Raw genomic sequence first — 20,393 nt, 5'->3', positions numbered from 1 at the left:
GAGTATGCTTTCAAAATTACTCTGGATTGTTAGAGAGCGCTTCCATACTAGAAATGCTCAACTAGAGGATCTGACGTGACCTAAACCAGATAGCTGGAGAACGCCTGTTTTCATCAGTGGTGGTAGGTTCAGATCTAATTCCACTTTCTCTGACTGACAGAACATATGTGGGTTACAAATCTTTTATTGGCTGATTCCATATTTTAGTGCTGTCTTTCATAAGTGTACATAATAAAAAACTCTGCTGCTCATTAACTGTTCTTAAGGCAAATCTTCACCTGCTGACCACTTTTTTTAATCAAAAATTGGGTGCATAAAGCCAGGTTTGTGTCGTGTCTGCAGTTGATCATATTGTGCAGCACCAGCATCACATTTATAAGGTATCTTAAAGATAGGATTTAAACCCTGAAACTTAAAGCTGAACATGACTTTTCAAAATATGTTACTAACTCCTGTAACTCAGAACACTCGTTACTCATTAAACTGCCTAGTTCCTTAAAATAAATAAATACATACATAAATAAATAGTGTGTTCTTGGTCTCAGCTTCCCGTAGTAGTGCATTGCAGCCTAGTTACTCACATGGGAGTGGAACACACCTTGTGTTAATATTGCTGCAGTGATACTTCAAAGGTGTTTCTTGTTTATCTGTGAGCTACTAATGTTGTCTTTGTTTAGTTTCAGTGCACACTGGACAGATAACAGAGTTTATTCGGGTGAGGGTATTCTCTTGCCGTAGCCACAAGAACTTGTTAATTAGACTTCATTATTATGTTGGACAGAAATCCTCCAAAATGTTCATCAACCTGATACTGAATGTAGATCACAAAACGATGTGAAAGAGGAGGAGAAAACATTTTATATTTGGGCTTTGTGAAATACTTTTATTAGTTTTGACTGTCAGGGATATAGTAACATGCAGTTCTTAGGTTCATTGTACAGCCTCTTCTCTTTTGTAAATCCAGTTTGAATTATTTACAATGAGTCATGGATGTCCAAGAAAAGCCCGACAGATTTGACAGATAACATGACTTAAAGGCAAAAATAGACCCTGTTTTTTAGACTGATCCAAGTTTACTTCACAGAAGTTTCTTGAGGTGCAGTTGTAAGAGCGTTCCTTAGTGATTATGAAATTTCTACAGAAAACTAGTTAACAAAGGAGATGTAAATGTTTGTAGATCAATGGAATAATGTAGCAGGAGGGGGTTGCTTTTCCTGCACAAACAGAACTGGTTTTTGTGTTGTGGCTGCAAGTTGATCACTGAGAAGCATGTTTCCTCTCCTGCCCTATCGGAGCTCTCCTTAGTAATTACGTGGTTTCAGTTAATTAACCTAGAACAACACAAAAGTAGACTTGCCTGGATAAGTAGCAAGAAAACGTATTTGGATTGTGTTTGGAGAAGGATTTTATTAATTTTATCAGTGGAGTCACTGATCCACCAAATCTTTATTCATGTGAGTGATCTTTGCACTTGCAGATAATCCTGTTGTAGCTCACCAACTATGAATGAAACTCGTCTGCATTAATATACACTCTTTGTTTTAGTGACTGTCAATAGGAAATAATCAAGAGTAAATGTTAAAGAGGGCATAGCTCCAATTAAAAAAAAAAGCCTTAAAAATTTTGCAAACTGTGTATATTCACACCCGCATTTCCAGATACAATAGTCTTAAGACAGAAAAAAACTCAAATACTTTTATGCCAAATATTTAACAGCCTCTCAAAGTCTCAAACGAACACTGTGGATCTATCTTCCTTATTTCTTTTACATCAGTTCAGTATTGCTTAGAATCTAAATTTACCAAATATGGTTTTAGTAACTCTCAGGCCATTACCCCCCACCTTATAAAATGCTTCTAGAAGGCTGCATCTATGTTGAATCTCAAAACACTGAACCTCCCTGCAACATGTACGCAACAAAAATAAACTTGTTTGTAAGGGAAAGCAAGAAGAATATGCTATTTTTACACAAAATTGCTCTTCATACAATATTCACCGCTACCCAAAATGATAAGCATTGCGTTACGACTGGAATGTTGAGCCAAATACTTTAGGCTAAGGAATGGTGCAAGTTCTGCGTAGCTCTCCTGAGAGTGTCCTGTGTCTTTTATATTGCGATCGCATCGGGCTAACTGCACAAGCGCTATGTGGGAAGTGGCGTGGTGCCCTGGAGAGGGGATGCAGTGCCCTGTAATGTTGGTGTAAGTGTCTAAAGAAGAGTTCAGTTCCCATCTACTGCTTCCTTGTAGGATCTTAGGCAGGTTTTCATGTTGCTCTGGATATGTCTATACCTAAAAAAATAAGGTTTGCATGGTCATAAGCACTGTAGGCTGTGTTTCTCACCCATCTTCTGTCCTCTTGGCTGCTTTGCAGATGGCCATCAGCTTCCCAGTGTGGCCGTGTTTGATCAGGTCCCACGGGCTTGTGCAGCCCTGTGTCCTCCAGACCCGCTAGCCACCACTGCCATGAGCCTGGCTGTGGATGCAGGCAAGCCAGACCACTGTGGCTTTGGCAGTGAGCAGGGCAGATTTGGGGCTTAGTTTCTTTATAAACGGGGATTTGAGATGTAGGAATACCCAGCATAGATACGTAGGAATGCTTTGAGAAAATGGCATCACAGCCTCATGTCGATAGCCTCAGGCACTCTGTATTGCTTGTGAAGCACTGTTATGGTCTGGAGTATGGCATGACAGACAGACTTGTGTTCTGCCATCTGAGTGTCATTGCAGGCTGGGACATGGGCACAAAAAGAGCATTACAAGGATATGACACTACAGTCACAAAGGCAAAAATCAAAACTTTGTCAGAAAGTGAAGGCAATGGCATCTTTAATGGTGTGGATGAGAAAAGGCTGTCTAGACCACAGTAGAAAATCAGTGTAACTGGGGATTTAATTGGATTCTAAGTCTGAAAGTGCAGCCCCAGAGAGCCGACAGAGACTCTTGCTAGCGAGCGGAAAGGAAATCCTGCTGCCCTCTGCTATCCTCCCACCCGCACTGGTTCAGCTTTGTTTGGGAGGAACCGTGGCTACCCCATCGCACCCAGTTCATGTTCCCTTGGTTGGCAGGCACAGCACAGTGAGAGTCTTCCCTGCTCTCTCGTTGGTCCTGACCCGTCTCAGGTCTGTGCTGAGATAGCAAAGATCCTTAACGTTTGTCAGCTTTAAGGCTAAAGGCACAAGCCCTACAACTCAGTAGAGTTGGCTCAGATACTTGTCAAAAATGTATGGTAATTAGAATAATAAAGAGAAGCTAATGTATACTGTAGCTATTTAATCATTGATCCTTTTAAATTGTATGTTTAGCAGTTTCAGTAAAGTTCACCTTCCGGAGATCCTTCCTTGGTTTGTGCCTGCGTGGTCGCAGCTCGAGCAGGTTGGCCACTGCAGGGCTCCAGCTTGGGGGAGTTCAATTTTGTCTCACGGAGGATCTGAAAGAGGAGCATGAATGTAGGACCGTGGTATGAAAGGGAGAATGCAGGCATGCGGCCTGGTGTTTGCTTGGGCAAACAGCAGCCGGAATAGGCTTAGCGCAGTCTCACTTCTTCCTCCTGCCAAACAGGAGTGTGCCCAATCACCTCCAGCCAGGCATGTCCCTGGTCCTCTGCTTGCCATGAAGCCCACAAGCTGTCTGTGCTTTCCTGGGGCACACGGGCCAGAATGGGGAAAGACTACAGAAAGCGCTACAGGAGCAATATTACATGCAGCTTAATATCAATTGTGTAAATACAATGGAATTTGGGAAATGTAGGTGGGCATTCTGCTTGAGACTCTGTCTTCTGAATTCTCCAGCTTTTCCTGGAGAGGAACTGCCTATGTCTTTTGAAACATCCCACGAGGGTTGAAAGTTTGCCCAACGCTAGTCATTCAAAATGTCTCAGGGAGAGAAAAATGCCAGCAAGCAGCTAATTCATAAGGAACAGCAGCGACAGACGGTTCCTGGTAATGAGCCATTGTTTAAGTTCAATAATAAGAATATTAAGAAAGGAGTATAACACATAAAGAAAACCAAGGCTCTATGTGAGCTATTGCTTTGTCTTAATTCTGTATATTATGTTCAAATACAGTCTTCTCTCCCTACCATATTAGCAGACACCAGAGTAATAGCAAAAGCCAAAAGGAAGGTAAGCAAAATAGTTGGCGTTGTCAATCTGGATGTCTAAACTTGGGCAACTCTGCCCACAGCAGACCTCTAAACTAAAACATCGCTCTTCAGCGTAATCCACTGTGTTGCTAAAGCAGCGGAGAGGCAGTGTTGCTGGGATTTCATAGCTTTGCTGGTTCAGTTTCTAATGCTCCTCTGGCCAGTGCTGGGTGGTTAGCACCTCTCTGAACCCCTCCATGCAGAGAAGACATTTGCAAAGTCCTTGGAGGATGGAATATGTTTTGTCTAGAAAAGAGTTTGACTCTGAGTGTTATCTCCTTCTTTCTCTCCTGGTCTCTATTTACTAAGCTGGGGGATGCCTCGAGGAGAAGAAGGTGGAGTTTCCTATGGTCTGGCCCTGTGCCTCCCTCCTCTAGGACCCTGGCAAGATGCTGTGTGGGGCATGGCTACCACAAGGACCCCCCTCACGTCAAACACTTGAGACTGTTCTGGTTAAATAAATCTATGGGAGAAAGCACAGGCTCCTAGGAAAGTGGATGGTACCGTATCCATGAGTAAATCCTCATCTGGTATGAATCAGTGAAGTTGCGCTGCCGTCAGCAGAGCTGGGCTGGTTTGCACCGTTCAAGGCAGGTACTCCTTGAACTAAGAGGGAAAGGGGCTGCAAAAGTATTTTCCCTCCCTATCACCAGGCTTATATGTAGGGTGGTTATTACCTTATTGAAAATTTTATAGCTATAATGTGCTTTGCAAATATATACGAGGAATCGCAGTCCTCCGTGCTAACACCTGGCATTAGCAGGGTGTTAGGCCAGAGCAGGGTGAAGCAGCTCAGGCTTGGTGCTGCATTGGCACGGCTTTTGGTCCGCCCTGAGCTCCTACGCACATCCTGCCTGCGAGAAGCACTGTAGACCTGCAGGTAGACGTATGACTCCTCGTGATATCTGCCTGGTGAAAGGAAAGAAGATCAGTCTCGCCGTGGGGGAATCCCTTCCCGAGGGTGGCTCTGCATCTGCCTCACCAATGGGTCCCATTTGGACTTGGATCCCTGCAGTCATCTTCTTGCAACAAGGAAGGGACTGGAAGGCACAGCTCTACCTTTCCATAGCAGGACCTATTGCATCCTGCCCGGTAGGCTCTCTGCCGTCTGATAAATGAGTTAAACTAGCAATAAAAGTCCACAGGAATGAATTTTACCTAAACTTCATTTTTCTTTGCCTGTTGAAAAAAATTTCCCAGGCACCTCCACCCTTGGGAGGGAGCAGAGAGCCCCCACTGTGCTCTCATTACTCAAGATTCACCTCCAGCCGCTGCTGCCAACTTTTTTTCCTTTTTTTTCTCCTTTCTAGGTTGAGGTCTTTAATAATTTCGTGTCTCTTTCAGCCTAGGCTCCAGCCTGGGAAAAACAAACCTGCTACCCTGGCGAAAACCAAACACACACGGCCCAATTACCAGCTTCCCCACTGTTCCTTTGGGCTGGCTGGTATTCTCCCTGCCTTTGTTTCGCTGCCTGCTCCCTGCCTCCGAGCAGCTTCCTTTGACTCCGCTCCACGCAGCCGGGCAGAACGAGATCCAGCAGGTAAACTGAGGAAGGGCTATTGTCCTGCCGCCCCTCGCCAGTGGACTGCTGCGGTTTATCTGCTGGCAGAGCTTCACGCGGGCGTACCTCTGTAAAGAGCCGCTTCGCTTTTTAATTAGGGGAAAACGCGTTGTTTCTTTGCACTTAAAATACTTGTGCATGGGGAAGGCAGCATTGATGTGTCTCGGTAACAGCAGACCATGTGTCATGGTTTGGGTGCTGGGCACAGGTCGCATTGTTTCAGCTCTGACTGTGTGGTTGTTGCCTGCCCAGCAGCCCGTGCCTTGGCTGGCGATTGTCCCGGCAGCCTTGGGAAGAGCTGGGAAGGATGCATGGGGCCGCCTCCATGGCCGTGTGCTCCCACAGCTCTCCAGGACAAGGGAAGGTGTGTGGGAGCAGCGCTGCAAGGTCCTGGCCTGGCTGTCCAGTGGCAGGGACAGGCTGGTGCCCGTTGTTACCCGGCAGCATGATTTGGGAGGTGGGAACTTGGCAGGGATGAGTTGCTGCCGGCCTCTAGGGTAGGTGCTCACCACAGCAGGGTTTCAGCTCGTGCCACTGCCAAGCTCCCCCTCTGCCGCTGCAGGGGTGTCCGCCTCCCATTTTAGAGGAGAGCAAACTGTTCCCCAAACATGCTGCACCAACTGAGGTGCCCAGAAGAGCTCCTGGGGGTGAGAAGGAGGAGGAGGAGCAGCCAGTCCTACATCCCTTTCTCAGGCAGCACCAGCTTGTCCCTCTGCCTCAGCTACCCCGTCTCGCCATGACCTGAGTGCCCCTGGAGCCCCAAGCCATCCAGGTGATGAGAGCTCATGCTGAGGGCCAGCTTTCCAGAGTTACATCTGTGCTAATAAATAAAACGGGGCAGGGGTGGTCCTCCAGCCCCGGGGCTGCCGGCTCACATCTGTCCGGCTGCAGTCCCTTACGCAGGGCAGCCCCAGGCAAGCTGCCCACGCTGAGCCTGGGTATCCTCCGGGGTGATGTTAGCTGGTGGGGCCAAAGCCATGCCGGGGTGGCACTGAGCAAAGGGGGTGCCAAAGAGGCAAGATTGGAGTTAGGTGGGTTTCTCCCGCTGACTCAGTGGAGTAGCATAAAGGTGTGAGGTGTGGGGCGCGCAGCTGGCCACTTATACCTGTCCTCGAGAGCAGGATGCTTCGGGAGATGCGGTGGATGCCCCGAGACAGAGTCCCCGGGATGCACAGCAGCTGTGCGGCTGCTCTTTGAGATGGCAACTAAAAATTGACTTTGAAGGGTGAGAACTGACCGGAAACAAAATATCTTCCCTGTCTTTCATTAGCACGGCTGCGGCTACGAATGCACTCGCCCTGCTCAAAGGATTTACAGTTCACGAAGGATTTATGTGTGGGGAGGGAGCTGGCGAGGAGAGCACTGGGGAGAAGCTTAAAAGTGAATTGTTGGAACATATCTCCATCTCAGCACTCAGTTTATAAAACAAATTCTTTGGGCAGGTGCTTGAATTCACAGGCTCTTTAGAGGGAATTTATCAGCCCCAGGAATATACTGGTTAAGAAAAAAAAAACTATCACCATCAGCTGCTAGGAGGGAAAAGCTAATCATCTAAACTTTACTGCGGGAGAGGTGCAGCTGTCAAAGCAATAAGGTAAATGAGTCTGAGGCTAAAATGGTTTTTGCAGCAGAACTCTGCTCCCTGCTAAATAGGGGAGATTGAACTATAGCACCATTCCACTATTCCCTGGTAATGCACCATTTTGGGGCTGACTGGGTGGTCTTAAGTCCATTGCCACAGTGGCTATATCACTGATACCAATCAAGGCCCCGCAGCTGAGACCCTGAGTGACCTGCTTCAGCAGCTTTTTTCAAACCCCAATTCACTCATTTGTGTGGGATGCTTTTCTGCTACTTTATTTATGGGATTACATAAATGAGCCATTAAAAATGTAAATCTTCAGAACAGTTGAATAATAAAGATTTAAACAATAAGCTCAGGGCGGTACAGTACAGAAACTTCCCCGAACCAGCAGTACTGCACCATCGTGGCTATGGCAACAATAGTGGGTTAAGGGAAAGATTTTTTTTGAGAGCAAGGAGGAAAATAAAACGTCCCGGCATTGTTACAGTCACTGGCACCACAGAAAGAGTAGGGATTTATTTTTTTTGCAGAGTATTAGAACAATAATGAAGATGTGCCATTATGCGCCACAAAGGAGACCATGCCATCCCTCACATAGTGCAGGTGCCAAAACAATCGGGCTGGCCGCAGAATTGAGTTTAAGTGAAGTTTGTCCCACCTCACCACAAAGTGTTTAACCCTTCCCAGGCCAGAGCCAGCTACAGACGTGCCATGGCTAGCGCAGGCTCTTTTCTCCTCTCTCCTGTGCTGTTAGGCATCTGGTCTGAGCATTTTTCTTCATCAGCAGGGGCAACGAAGATGTATACCATGTGTCTTGCTGAGGAGGAGTTGCCTGCAGGTTTCCTTTGGCTTTTCTTGTGCTTATATCATGTTGAAGTACCTGGTGAGGCAGTAACACAGTGAAGAATGGTACTGAGGTTTAGTTAAATCCCACTGCATCCTTTTCTCTGCAAAGGATAAAATGATGGAAGTAGCTTCTAGGCTCTATTAAGCTCAAAATTTGTGAGACGAAATAGCAGTTTACTGCTATTACTCAGAGTTGTATGATTTTCATACAACTGTAGTGAAGAAGACTGAGATTCCACCGGCGTTTTAGACGTGCACACCTTGAAGACAAACTCTGAGCCACATCAGTGCTCTCCCTAGAAGCAGACTACAGCATGTGGTTCACTATTTTAATAAGTTGTTCCTATCGTTCAGTTCTGGGAACTGAGTAGGTATTCTGTATAAGTAAATTTGGGAGTTTATTTGGGAGGGTAAATTTGGGAATTTATATAAAATTCCAGAGTAAATTTGGGAATTTACATAAAAGATATATTACCTCCCTATTTCAAAGGTCACCACCCTGTGGCTTTTAATATTTCTAACCTAAAGGCAAATGTACCCTTACCATCCTAATTCCTACACTGTAAGAAGGGCGAGGCCGGGGCCCAGCATCCATTGCTGCCCAGTGAATCATGACTCACTCACAGAAAAGATGGTGATCCCATCAAACCTGAGCCTGACCATGATGAAAACAGCTACATTCAGATACATTTTTAATTGCTTGAGCTTGTAAAACTTACAAATTAAGTGCCACATGAAAAAAAAAGTTAAATTTTTCTTCAAATAACATAAGTAGGCAAGATGTGATACGGCTTGCAAGTGAAGTCTTCTACAACAACATGTTTTCATGCATCGCTGTATTTGACTGACCTTTAAAATATCTTATTTCAGCACTGTGGGACTTGGGCAGGATTCTCTTCTTACATCTGTGCAAATCCATAGACATCAGAAGAGTTACTGTAAATTCATGCTGGTGAAAATTAGAAGTGAAGCTGTTTCATAGTCTCTCTTATCCTTCAAGTTCAACATCCTTTGTCGATTCTTGCTATCTTTACTTTCTGAAGACTGTTTACAGCAGTGTACCAATGTCATAATGAGTTTTTAGCAATATTATAATGGCCAGCATTCAACTTAGCATCACAGAAAGGTTGAAGTTGGAAGGCACCTCTGGAGGTTACCTGGTCCAACCTTCCTGCTTAAGTAGGGTCACCTAGAGCTGGTTGCCCAGGACCATGTCCAGACAGCTTCTGAATGTCTCCAAGGAGTTATGAGTATCTCCAAGCATCCTAGCGTTACATTATCATATTGCGATGATTTATTATAGGTGCAACTTCTATTGATAACAATAGGACTGATTTCACTGTATGTAGACAATGGACAACATAAAAGTATGCCAACCCCCTGAAGTTTTTTACCTGCTGTAATGGGAGAGGAAGAATTCCTGGTAGTGGAAACAGGGAAATATTTGAAGAATACAGTAATGTCAGCTATGGTAGCCTGATGAAGGTTATTTTCTAAATGGTGACTCTCCCAATGGGGTTGTATGTTTGGGGCAAGGGAAGGGAGAGATCAAATGGGAAAATGGATTTATTGGCAGAGAGGTCACAAGAATGCAATATGTAGACTGCTTTGCGTTAATGAGGAAAGTCTTCCTCTGGGTTGCATATGAGACTTTTTGAGATCACTGCATTTATCTCAGGGCAGAATTTGGATTTTAGGATGGATAGATCTTGTCCTCAGAGTGGTGAACTTGGTGGTATTTCCAGATGCTTCTGCCTTATTGTGTGTGATTCTCTTAGGTACGAGTAGTTACAGTATTGGTTTGTACAGCCGTGGACACTAAGAAGGCAGGTCATGGACTGCAGCCCCATCCAGTCCCAGACCAATGACCAGCCATGCCTGCTCCAAGCCAGCTGCCTGTGCATGGCAGAAGTGCTCTCGCATGGAGCAGGAGGATGTGATTCACATCTGAAGCTTATTCTGTGCTGCATTTAGTTTCTACGTTCATTTGCTGGATTTGAGTCTCAAGCAAGCAAGCCCATGCAATGGGCAAAGGATACAGGGCTGCTGCAATCCAGCCCAAACGTGGCTTTGTGCAGTGCCGCTCACCAGGTGGGTAGCACATACAGAAGAGGTGCTCATGTTGGGCAACCTCTTCAGAAGTCCCCACATTAGCTTTTCCACCTCTGTGCACAAAGTGAGGGGGCAGTAGAGAAGAGAGCTGGCCTTGAGGAAGATCTTCCGTGGGTTAATGAGTCATGTGCATGTTCAGGCTTCTCCTAGGCTTTGCTCCCATTGTGGCCTGAGTGATCTGGATCCAGGTCCTTAAGCATATTTAAAGAAGTAGTCATGGGCTACAATCCTGTTTGCTTCAGGGAGACAGCTGAATATTAATCTTAACCTTTTCAATCTGAAAGCAGGTTCTTCGTGGAGAATAGAGACTGAAGAAGATCAGCCACTTCATCATCCTAATGTACATGATTTTTTTTCTCTTCATTCTACATCAGCTTAATTAATTTATTTTTGAGAGGGGAAAAAAGGCTGATCCTGCAGTAAATGCAACCGAAGAGACTTTTCCAATGTCTTATCTATGAACTCTGTGTGGCCAGTGATCCTAATACCTGTTCTGGTTCTTAGTGGTGCGAGTTGTAAGTGCCTCCTAAGTAAGAGGAGAAGGGCAGGGCCATGGGGCGAGCTGGCAAGCTTCCCTGGCACAGGGCGCTGCCTTTCCCGGGGCTTGGCTGGGTAAGTAACAGCAGAGGCTGTCAGCTGGTGGGCAACCCCAGTTCAGTCCAGCCATTTCCATGGTCAAACAGCTCAAATGGGTCTTGCTGTGGTTGCACTCCAGCCTGGTTAAGGCTGAATCCATGTGGCAGTATGGGACATACATACCCACCAATCTCACAGCTGTGAATCCACTCTGGAATGGAAAAGCAAAACAAACCAGATTCCAAATCTCTTAACAACATACCACTTGCAGGAAAAGTCCCTCTGTGAACCGCCAGATTTGGTTAATGATGGTTTTTAGTATTACATCATTGCTTCAGTCTCTATATGAAAGCAAATAATTTTATTTCATTTCCAAAGTTGGTAGAAAGGTAACTGCAGTCTTCATCGGCTTTTCCTACATCTCACTGGCAAGCCAGGAGTTGGACCCTGAAGATATTAGGACACAGCACTGAGGAGGCTCTGGTTTACACAAATGGCAGGTTTACAAGGTGGAGTGCATGATGAAATAAATGTTTCCAGTAGTTCATGTGTCTAAGTCAGACTGTAGCCCCTCTGATATCGCCAAGTGGTTCTCCTCTTTGTTCCCTCAGTCACCAGCACTGAAGGAAGCTTTTGGGTCCTGTCTAACTTGAAATCTCTTTTATGATGTAGGAATGAAAAGTTTAGACCTCACCAGGAGGCAGGGAGGGAGCTTTTTTAATGATCTGATCTTGCATGAGATAGCTTCTCTCCTTCAGGCAGGATCTGATACCAAGCTCCAGGTCTTTGCTGTGCCGGTGCCGCCAGGAGCACTCCCCTTCCTTCTGCCCCATCTCACTGCTTCTCCAGGCAGCTGCGAGGCACTACAGAAGATCACCTGCACCCATGAGGAGGCTCTACCAAACTGTTTCACGCTGTTGTCCTGGACTGAGAAAGCTCATAAATATGAGCTTCAGTGGGGGAGAAAGATCAGGGTGACTATCTTCTCTAGGAAATATTTCAAGGAATAGAAAAGCCAAATTTCACCTCTGGCTTCATAGAAGGAAGGCTTCCCTTACAGCCTTCCCAATGTGCCAGTTTTTAAGTACTTTGGCTGGTATTTAAATGGAGCTAGAAGTCTTCAGGGAATGTGGAGTCCTAGACTGGAGAGATGCGTCAAGATAGGTCTGGGAGTCACTTGAAGCTCTGCTGCAGGAGCCGGGAAGTCAGGAGAGAAGCTGGTGGGACATGTGGGACTTGCGCCCATGTCCCAAGTTCCTTGGAGACTTCAGGGCAGCCCTGGCCTTGGGACTGTCTCTGTGAGGGTGGGGATGGGGAAAGAGGGCGCTAACGCTCTCCCTTGTGCAGAGCTATGGTAGCAAACTGCAGCCCTGGGCATGATTCACACTGGCCTTGCTCCTTCGCATTATCTTAGGCAGGAGTGCAATTGCTGCCTGGCTGAAATGGGTATGTCCTGTGCTTACCTGACACCAGCATGAAGGCTCATCAAGGCCAAAGGCCATGAGACTCACGGCGGCAGAGCTCCCCCACGTCCTCCGGGTGGAAAACTAGCTGCCAGGGTCAACGTGGCCCTCACTTTTTTACTTGCTTCAGGTTAAAAATGCAAACCAATGCAACAAGCCCTTTTGGGAGGATGAAGGAATGAGGGATGAAGGGTCTCTCTCAGCCTCATCGCTATTGCTCAGGTGGGTCGGTCCTTTCTCTACAGCCCTGAGGTGCTTAGCAGAAAGCATGACCATGAAGTAGCAGAAAATTGAACTCCCTTTGAAATTGATAGATTGAAGGAGCCTCCCCATAAGCTGTTATTTTCCTCCTGCCTGCATCAGTGCATCTGTCTCCAGTCCTCTGCTAGGACCCATTGCAGAAGGTGGCCAGGAGCCAAGGTCAGCACACCCATTGCTGCTCAGTTAAGCCGGGGGCAGGTGAAAGCTGGTGTGCTTTAGAGTAGCAGCAGCCATGGCTGGGATGGCTTGGGGGTATGCACGGAAAGCACCGTTTGCAGGGAGAGGTGGTGTCTGCCACAGCCTGGAAAAACAGGAAGCTCCTGGAGCAGCAAGTCCTTCTTCTGACCCGGAAAGGAGGCAGAAACCTTCTCAACCTGAAGGCTGTGGCTCCTGTTTCCAGTCTGAAGAAAAGCTCCTATGCCTGAAAGTTTGTTTCTCCATCTCTATCGGTCTAATAAAAAGCTTCCACTGTAGCGACGTAAGATGCTGTCTTTGCTTCTTTCTCCTTTCTTTTTTAACCTGCTTGCCCCCAAATGAAAGTGATAATTTGACACCTCAAATAAAGCTGAATTTTCCCCTGTCATAAACCATGAATATAATTGCAGGAACAATGTTAACTATCACCACATGCTTAAAAAAACAAAGAATCAAACAACCAAAAATAACCAGTGTGAATTCAAAGCAAAAATGAATGGAGTTGCCTCATTCATAAGCGTCATACGAGACTGGTTAAAAAGGCAAGCCTGTCATCCCAAGGCCAGCAGCTGTTGTTATGTTGAACAAAATGGATACAAATGGGTATTATTTTAAAGCAAAATGCTTAATCCCAGGCCTAACAAGCCCACTGTCCTCTCTGTAACCCTGTGTCATACAAGCCATGATCTCCAGTAGAGGGCTTGATTGCACAGGAAATAAAATTCCCTGGCTGTGCCCTACCAAACCGACAAACACCCTGGCAATGTTTGAGTTACTATGGCAATCACAAAATAGGAAGGCCTTTTCTTCTTTTCCCCATCTCTGCATGCAGCCGCAGGCTGCTCCTGAATAGCTCACATCTGCAAAAAGTTTTAACACGGTACTCAGATAAAGAAAAGGATCCCAAAAATGGGCATTGACCCGTCTCAAAAAATGTTGCAAATTTTATATACAAGAATTGGGGAGCTGTGCCACTTTGCGCAGGTTATGTCATAATGTGAACAAAAAGGGATAAAAGCTGATGAAGGCTTTTGCTGTCAAATATGGAGAGAGGGGAAAAAGCAGAAGTAAATGACAGCTTTAATGCAGATGTAAGAAGAAAAGTCAAAGATGGGTGACAGAAAGTTGCTGGTCAATGAATAAGGGAAAATTTTCGAACACAAAAACCAGACAAAAGAGTAAAATACAATAAAAATCTCGCTATAGAGAATACTGAGAAAAGTCCCAAAAGCACAGTGAGCAAAATCTTGGAGCTATCAAACCATGTGAAACGGACATGTGGTTCTTTAGAGCGGCCCATTTTAGGCATTAATAGCTCCCATTATAAAGGGGGAACCTGATCTCTGGCCTGGAAAGCTTTCAAGAAGCAGACTTTTTACAACAAAATTGAAAAGCAAAACAAAACTGAACCTTTCTGCCTTGCACAAATTAGCTAGGATTTTGGTCTTTCTAGACAAATTTGGTCCTGCATAATGAACTGTTACACATTTTACCAGTTTTCCTTGGACAAATGCTTTCTGGTAATGGAGAATAATTATGTATTTAAATGGAGATTTGCTTTCTGGCAGATCTTACAATTGTGCACTTTCTGACAGTACGCTTTCCACCATTAAAATATATTTATTGTTGATAATAGAAGCTTACCTTTACCAACAAGCTGATTTCAACCACCTTATTTAGATGCCTGCATAGAGTATGTGAATGTGTGTTAAGTGCCTGACGGTCTCACCCGGCTATTTAATCCCAGTGGAAGGAAAGGTATGAATCCAGAATTTAGTATACAGGTCTGCTGCTCTGTGCTAGTTTTGCCTCAGACATTTGGATCTGTGGTGTGGGAGCTGGAAAGTGCCACCACCACCTCCACATACGGTAGCTCCATCGTGCAAGAAGATTCAGTAAGAGTAAATTTACTCTTAATTTGTTCTTAATCTTAGGTTCAATTGACACGTTATAGCTTCTGAAAGTATCATTGCACTTTAAAAGCTCTTACTGACAAGTCACATTAATCACTAGCATCTGAGAAAGGCTTAATGTGGGGAAATGAATGAAAATGGCATAAACAGTTCACAAAAAAAGTCCAAAGGGCCAAAAGAAGCCCCAAATCCAGTAAAAGTGGGGCTGCATTATACATTCATTGACTCTTGTTCTTTTGGGGGTGTTTTGGTATGAAAAGAAAGAGACAATAGAAGACAATAGCGGTACCTTATCAAAGTTCATTCAAGCAGCTATTTCAAACACTTTTAACGGCTTGTCACTGGGTCTTGCAAGTCTCTGAGAGTCTAAACACTCTGTCACATTTGTGTACTAACCACTTAAAGTGCTGCTAAAGCCTTTTGACCTGGACTGACTCTCCTTTATCTAGGTCAAAATGCAAGGCAAAGCCTTTGTGTTCCACGGCCTTCATTAAATTCATTGATTTGACCTGTATTTTAAAGACCAAAAGTCAAATGGAATGGGAAGTTAAAGTTCCCATACAAAATCTTCTACCGAGCACTTCACTGCCTCCTTGAACTATGTAACATTCAGAAAAGGCCATCTCATGGCCATTTGAAGTGTGGGCTATAGCTGGAGTGGCAGTTTTGTCCATTTTTTTCAAGAGCATTGAAGGGATTCATCAGAGCTTTCCCTCTCTTAAATGAGGACAAAAAAGTTGAAGCTTGCAGACAGTCCCACTGACCGTTTTTTCTTGCTCCGAGTCATCTGTTCAACAGGGCATAGCAAAGTTCAGGGGTGGATAAATATTATTTAAATCTCTTTAGCACACAGACAGGCAGGGATGAGGTTTGTTGCTTTACATTAGACCCTTGATGTGCTCATGGTCAACTGTACTATCAAGGAAAAAGAAGCAATCAGCTTTTACGTGTCGAGAAATAAACCCTCTAGTGCATTTGGAGACCAAATTTCAGAACTAGTGTTTACTCTTTCTGGGAATACAGCAGAAAACCCAAGGCCTTTAGAGAATAAACTTAGGTTTTAAGTTTTAATATAGTTTCCAAGTAGGACTCAGGCGTTGAAAAGCAGGAAACCTGGGGGTTTCATTCATCCCTAGTAAAGAGTACAGTCTTGGACCAAGAGGTGTTTCTGCATGTGGCTGACCCAACTGATGTTGCGGGTCTGAGAAGGAAGAGACTGCTTGTAAACTGCAGGGGCCGTCCAAGTTGACCAGGGAGGCAGGTCCTGCCCTGTGGGGATGTGGACAAGAGGACATGCCAAGGGCCCTGGCTGGCCTCTGGGATGCGTTTGTGCAAGGCTGGAGCGGGCTGGTCACCTTGTCTTGCCTGGCTGAGGTTCACGGCTTATTTACAACAGGAAGAGTGGAGTGAAAGAAAAATGAAGTACAAATATGAAAGTGAACTTTAGCCAAATGACAGGCCACACAGATCTTCAAAAACAGCAACTTGCCTTCAGAAGATCTGCAAGTTTATAATCTCAATAAAAAGAATCATGCATGATCCAAGTATTTGGCACAGCTTTCCAGAAACTATTATTTTCATGACTGGCATTAGGAGTGGTATTCAGCTGCGTAGAGGTGTTAGGTTATGTGACTGAAGACTCATCTCTGAGCCTTCATAAAGAAGCACAGAGGAACAGCAATGACAGGGCAGGAACCCCCATAACCTAACTGGAGAAAACCAAGATAACCTAACTGAGAAAATCTGCCCTTCCCAGGGCTGTCACATCAGCCCCATGGTCTGGGGGTAACAGCCCCTCGCTGACAGGCTCCCTGATCACCTTACAGACTGAGGGGGTTAGTGCCTACGGGGGCATGGGACTCAGTACGGGAAGAGGGGGAAGAACATTTTGGGATTGTACAAAACTTGCTATGGGACCTGTAAGGGAAGGACTAAAGGTAAGGAACGAGAGGGATGGAGGTGCTTTGGGGAAACAAGTGTGGGAAAACAGAAGGAAAGAGAATAAAAAGGGCTGGTTGTGTGTAACAAAGCTACTTGTCTGTCCGTGTGCCTGATCACCACAGTCTGTCCCATCTTCTCATTAAACTCCATTTCTAACTACTTTCCTGGGCATGGGGGCTCTGCGTACCTGGGTGTGCATGGAGGTCTGAGTACCAGCAACCAGAGCAGAGCTGCGAGCCTCGCATGCCTATGTGCCAGCAACTGCAGTGGCCTCTCAGATAGTCCTAGACACCTGAGTAAGGCACCTGGATAAAGCCTTTTAGCTATCCGACTATTGTGCTGAATGCTGGATGCAAATCTCCTCCTTGCAGTCGGACGAGTGTCTCACTGACATCTCCACTCCCGGGAGCTGGGGTGGCTCACGCATCCAGCTTGCACATCAACCTGCACACGGGGTGACTTATGGGCAGGATGGCATGGGATGAATGTGTTTCAGAAATGTGGGTGATCCTTACTGCTGAAGAAATCAGCTGGAGCCTGAAGAGGATGGTTCTTGGAGTATATTTCCACAGGATCTGGAGAAGCTGATTTTCTTTTCCAGAGACCTGACCATTCATTTTTCACGACTCACTCACTTGAATCTTGAGAGTTGTTTACAGCCATGAGCAACTATGAAGTTGAGAGATGTTAAGGCAGTGTGGAGTCCAGTGACATTGTCGCGGTTTAACCTAGCAGGCAGCTAAACACCACACAGCCTCTCGCTCACTTCCCCCACAATGGGATGGGGGAGACAATCAGAAGGGCAAAAGTGAGAAAACTCATGGATTGAGATAAAGACAGTTTAATAGGGAAAGCAAAAGCTGAGCACGCAAGCAAAGCAAAAAAAGGAATTCATTCACTGCTTCCCATCGGCAGGCAGGTGTTCAGCCATCTCCAGGAAAGCAGGGCTCCATCACACGTAACAGGTACTTGGGAAGAAAAAACGCCATCACTCCATAGATAACTCCAGGAGCTATCTGCTCTTGGTCCCCTTGGAGTAGCAATGCTCTCAGGAGCTTTGAAGTGGTTAAAATGCTTTCTCAGGTCCTTCCAGCATACCTCATCCTGCTCCAAGCTGATGCAGAAACAGGGTGAACCAAGTGCTTTAATCCATAGACAAATGAACTCAGTAAACACGGCAGCTCACACAGGAAACACTAATGAGTTTAAATGTTCAAAAGAAAGTCCCAAAACAGGTAAAGTCCTCTTCATCTAGCAGTAGGTTTCTAAAAGAGTAGCTTCTACTTCTTTTCTAGGTTCACATAATTATGATTTTACAGATCTCACCACCTAAAAGATGTAGAGGAAACGAAACAGAAAAACAGAAACAGCAGAAACAACACATGGAAAGCCTTCAGTGTTGGGTAGTGACAGAATGTCACCTTATGGAAAGGCTGGATGGGAAAATGGAGGAATAGAGGCTTCTTTAGCTTTTGGATGAATTGTCCTTAGAAAGAAGATGTTCTGTAGTTCCCAGAAAGGTCAGTCTGACATCCTCCAAGGGTGTCGTGTTCATTCAAATGAAGCAATTGCAAACTTAAGAAAAAAAACCCAGCCCAGATCTCAAACAGCCCTTTGAGCCATTTCTATGATTCTGATTTTGTACAAAATCTAGATTCTAAAAGCTAGAACAGGACTCCTAACCAAGGTCAATTTATTTCACATTTCCTTGTTTGCAAAATTTTCTGTAAAAGGATTTTGTTTGTCTTATTTATTATTCACCTGTAGCAATTTGTTCAGCAGTTGGGCAGTCTCTGGATTGTCTGCAGACTCCTTGTCTATTGCTTCATGCATTCCTAAGATGCTTTTTTTTATGTTTTGTGACTGGGCCATAATTGGTAACTTAGAGACACTTTTTTTCTGATGTCAGATTGGGCAATTCATGGAGCTTTGAAGATTTACCAGATGATCCTTTCCTACTGTGACTCTTCATGGAGGAGCATGTTTGCCAGAGGCTCTATGTCCATGAACATCCTAGCAAACCATATTCCCCTCACATCTCTGGAAAGGAATGACATGAAGAAGGAGTTGAATGCCACCAAAGCAGACTGGTTATTTTGTATTTGGGAAAACATTTGTGAAAATCTATTTGGAGTTGGCTGTAAACAGAGTCACTCTAAAACAGTGTCTCTATTAAAGGGGTATTGTTCCCAGCCACCAAAACAGAATAAAAGTAACTCCAGGACCACATTCAGAGATGTGGGAACCATCTAGTCCATGGCATGCTCCCCCTTCCTGCCAGCCCATGGTGGTCCCTTTGCAGCGAGAGCTTTCTTTGGGCTCTGGGGAGAGCAAGCAGCTGTTGGGGGAGACACTGCAGAAGGTGAGCCTGAGAAACACCCTGCTGGGTCAGAGCAGTGGTTCCCTACCCCCTTACTCTGTCTCCGTCGGTGGCAGTAGGAGCTGCTATGAGGGAGAGCACAGGAGTTTCACTGCTTGCTGTGGTCCAGAGGTGATGGGGGGTACCTGCAGAGGCTCCTGAGTACCACCACATGAGCCTGCTGTCCACAAATGTGTCTAATCCCCTTGTGAATCTGCTGATACCATTCACCTTTGCGGTCTCCCATGGACGTGATTTCCAGATGTTTACTACCAGCCATGTACTGTCCTGTGTCTGTTTTAAACTGGTCTCCCCGAGTTTCCCTGAGCACTCTCTGGTACTTGCGTTAAGGGATTTAGTGAACAGCAGTTCCATGTACACCTTACCCATCACCTTCATGGTTCTGTGAACTTGATATATGTATCCTCTCAGTCTTCTCTCCTCTAAACTGAGGAATCTTTTTAGTCTCTCCACATAAAGCGGCCGCTTCACCCCACAATCATTTTCATTGCCGCCTTCTATATCTTCTGACTTCCCTACATCCTTCTTGAGATGCAGAGAGCCGAACTGTACCCAATACTCAATGTATGGGAGAAATAAGGTTTTCAGCCCCTCTTCATTCTAAAAAGAAAATGAAAAAGAATGCAAAATGAATTAAATGTAAACCATGTTATGCACTAAATAAAGAGGGTTGTGTTATACCATGAACACCATAGTCATCACACTAGCAGTGTCCTGTGAGTAGACTTAGTTCAAACAAGTCTACTTCAGTTCAACAAAGTCTCCCAGTGGGAGAGACTTTGCCCATGCAAAGCTGGCCAGGTGCTCTGGTGGCTGCAGCACACATAGGCTGCATCCTGAGGCAGAGGCTGCTTAAATATATGAGCCTGAACAACAAGCTCTGAGCTCGGGTCACCCATCTCTGAAGTACAGGTGCATGGGTAAGCCTCACACACTGCCCAGGTAGGATGTATAGCTGATTGGCTAAGCTTTTTTATCCACTTGAGAGAACAATTTTGATGTGTGCATTTATTTTAGTACTTACTGTGTTTACTTGGAAGTCTGAAGTCCACAAGCTGTGAAGATTATAGCTAATTCAAACTATGGCTGTTCGAGGAGCAGAAAGGGAAAACTAAAACATTTAAGGCTCATTTCACTCTGACAAACCACAGTCAGCACTAGAGGCATGTTATACCAATTCAAACACACGGCAGGAAACATTCCCTGCTTGAAGAACTTGCAGTCAAAATGGGCAAGGGAGAAAGAGGGGGAACAGGACCAGTGAGGTGAAGGGTGATGCTGCTTGGGGGACCAGAGAGATGTAAAACCTGGCTCTTCTCTTTCCAGGTTTATAGTTTTGAGAAGACAGATTTTTCACACAAGAAAAGTATCTGCAAACCCCCCTATCTTTTTTCTCCCTGTCCCCCCCCCCCCCCACC

Source organism: Pygoscelis adeliae, unplaced genomic scaffold, assembly GCF_000699105.1.
Source record: "Pygoscelis adeliae isolate BGI_AS28 unplaced genomic scaffold, ASM69910v1 Scaffold14, whole genome shotgun sequence".
Classification (NCBI taxonomy): Eukaryota; Metazoa; Chordata; class Aves; order Sphenisciformes; family Spheniscidae; genus Pygoscelis; species Pygoscelis adeliae.
Note: the sequence above shows the minus strand (reverse complement) of the source record.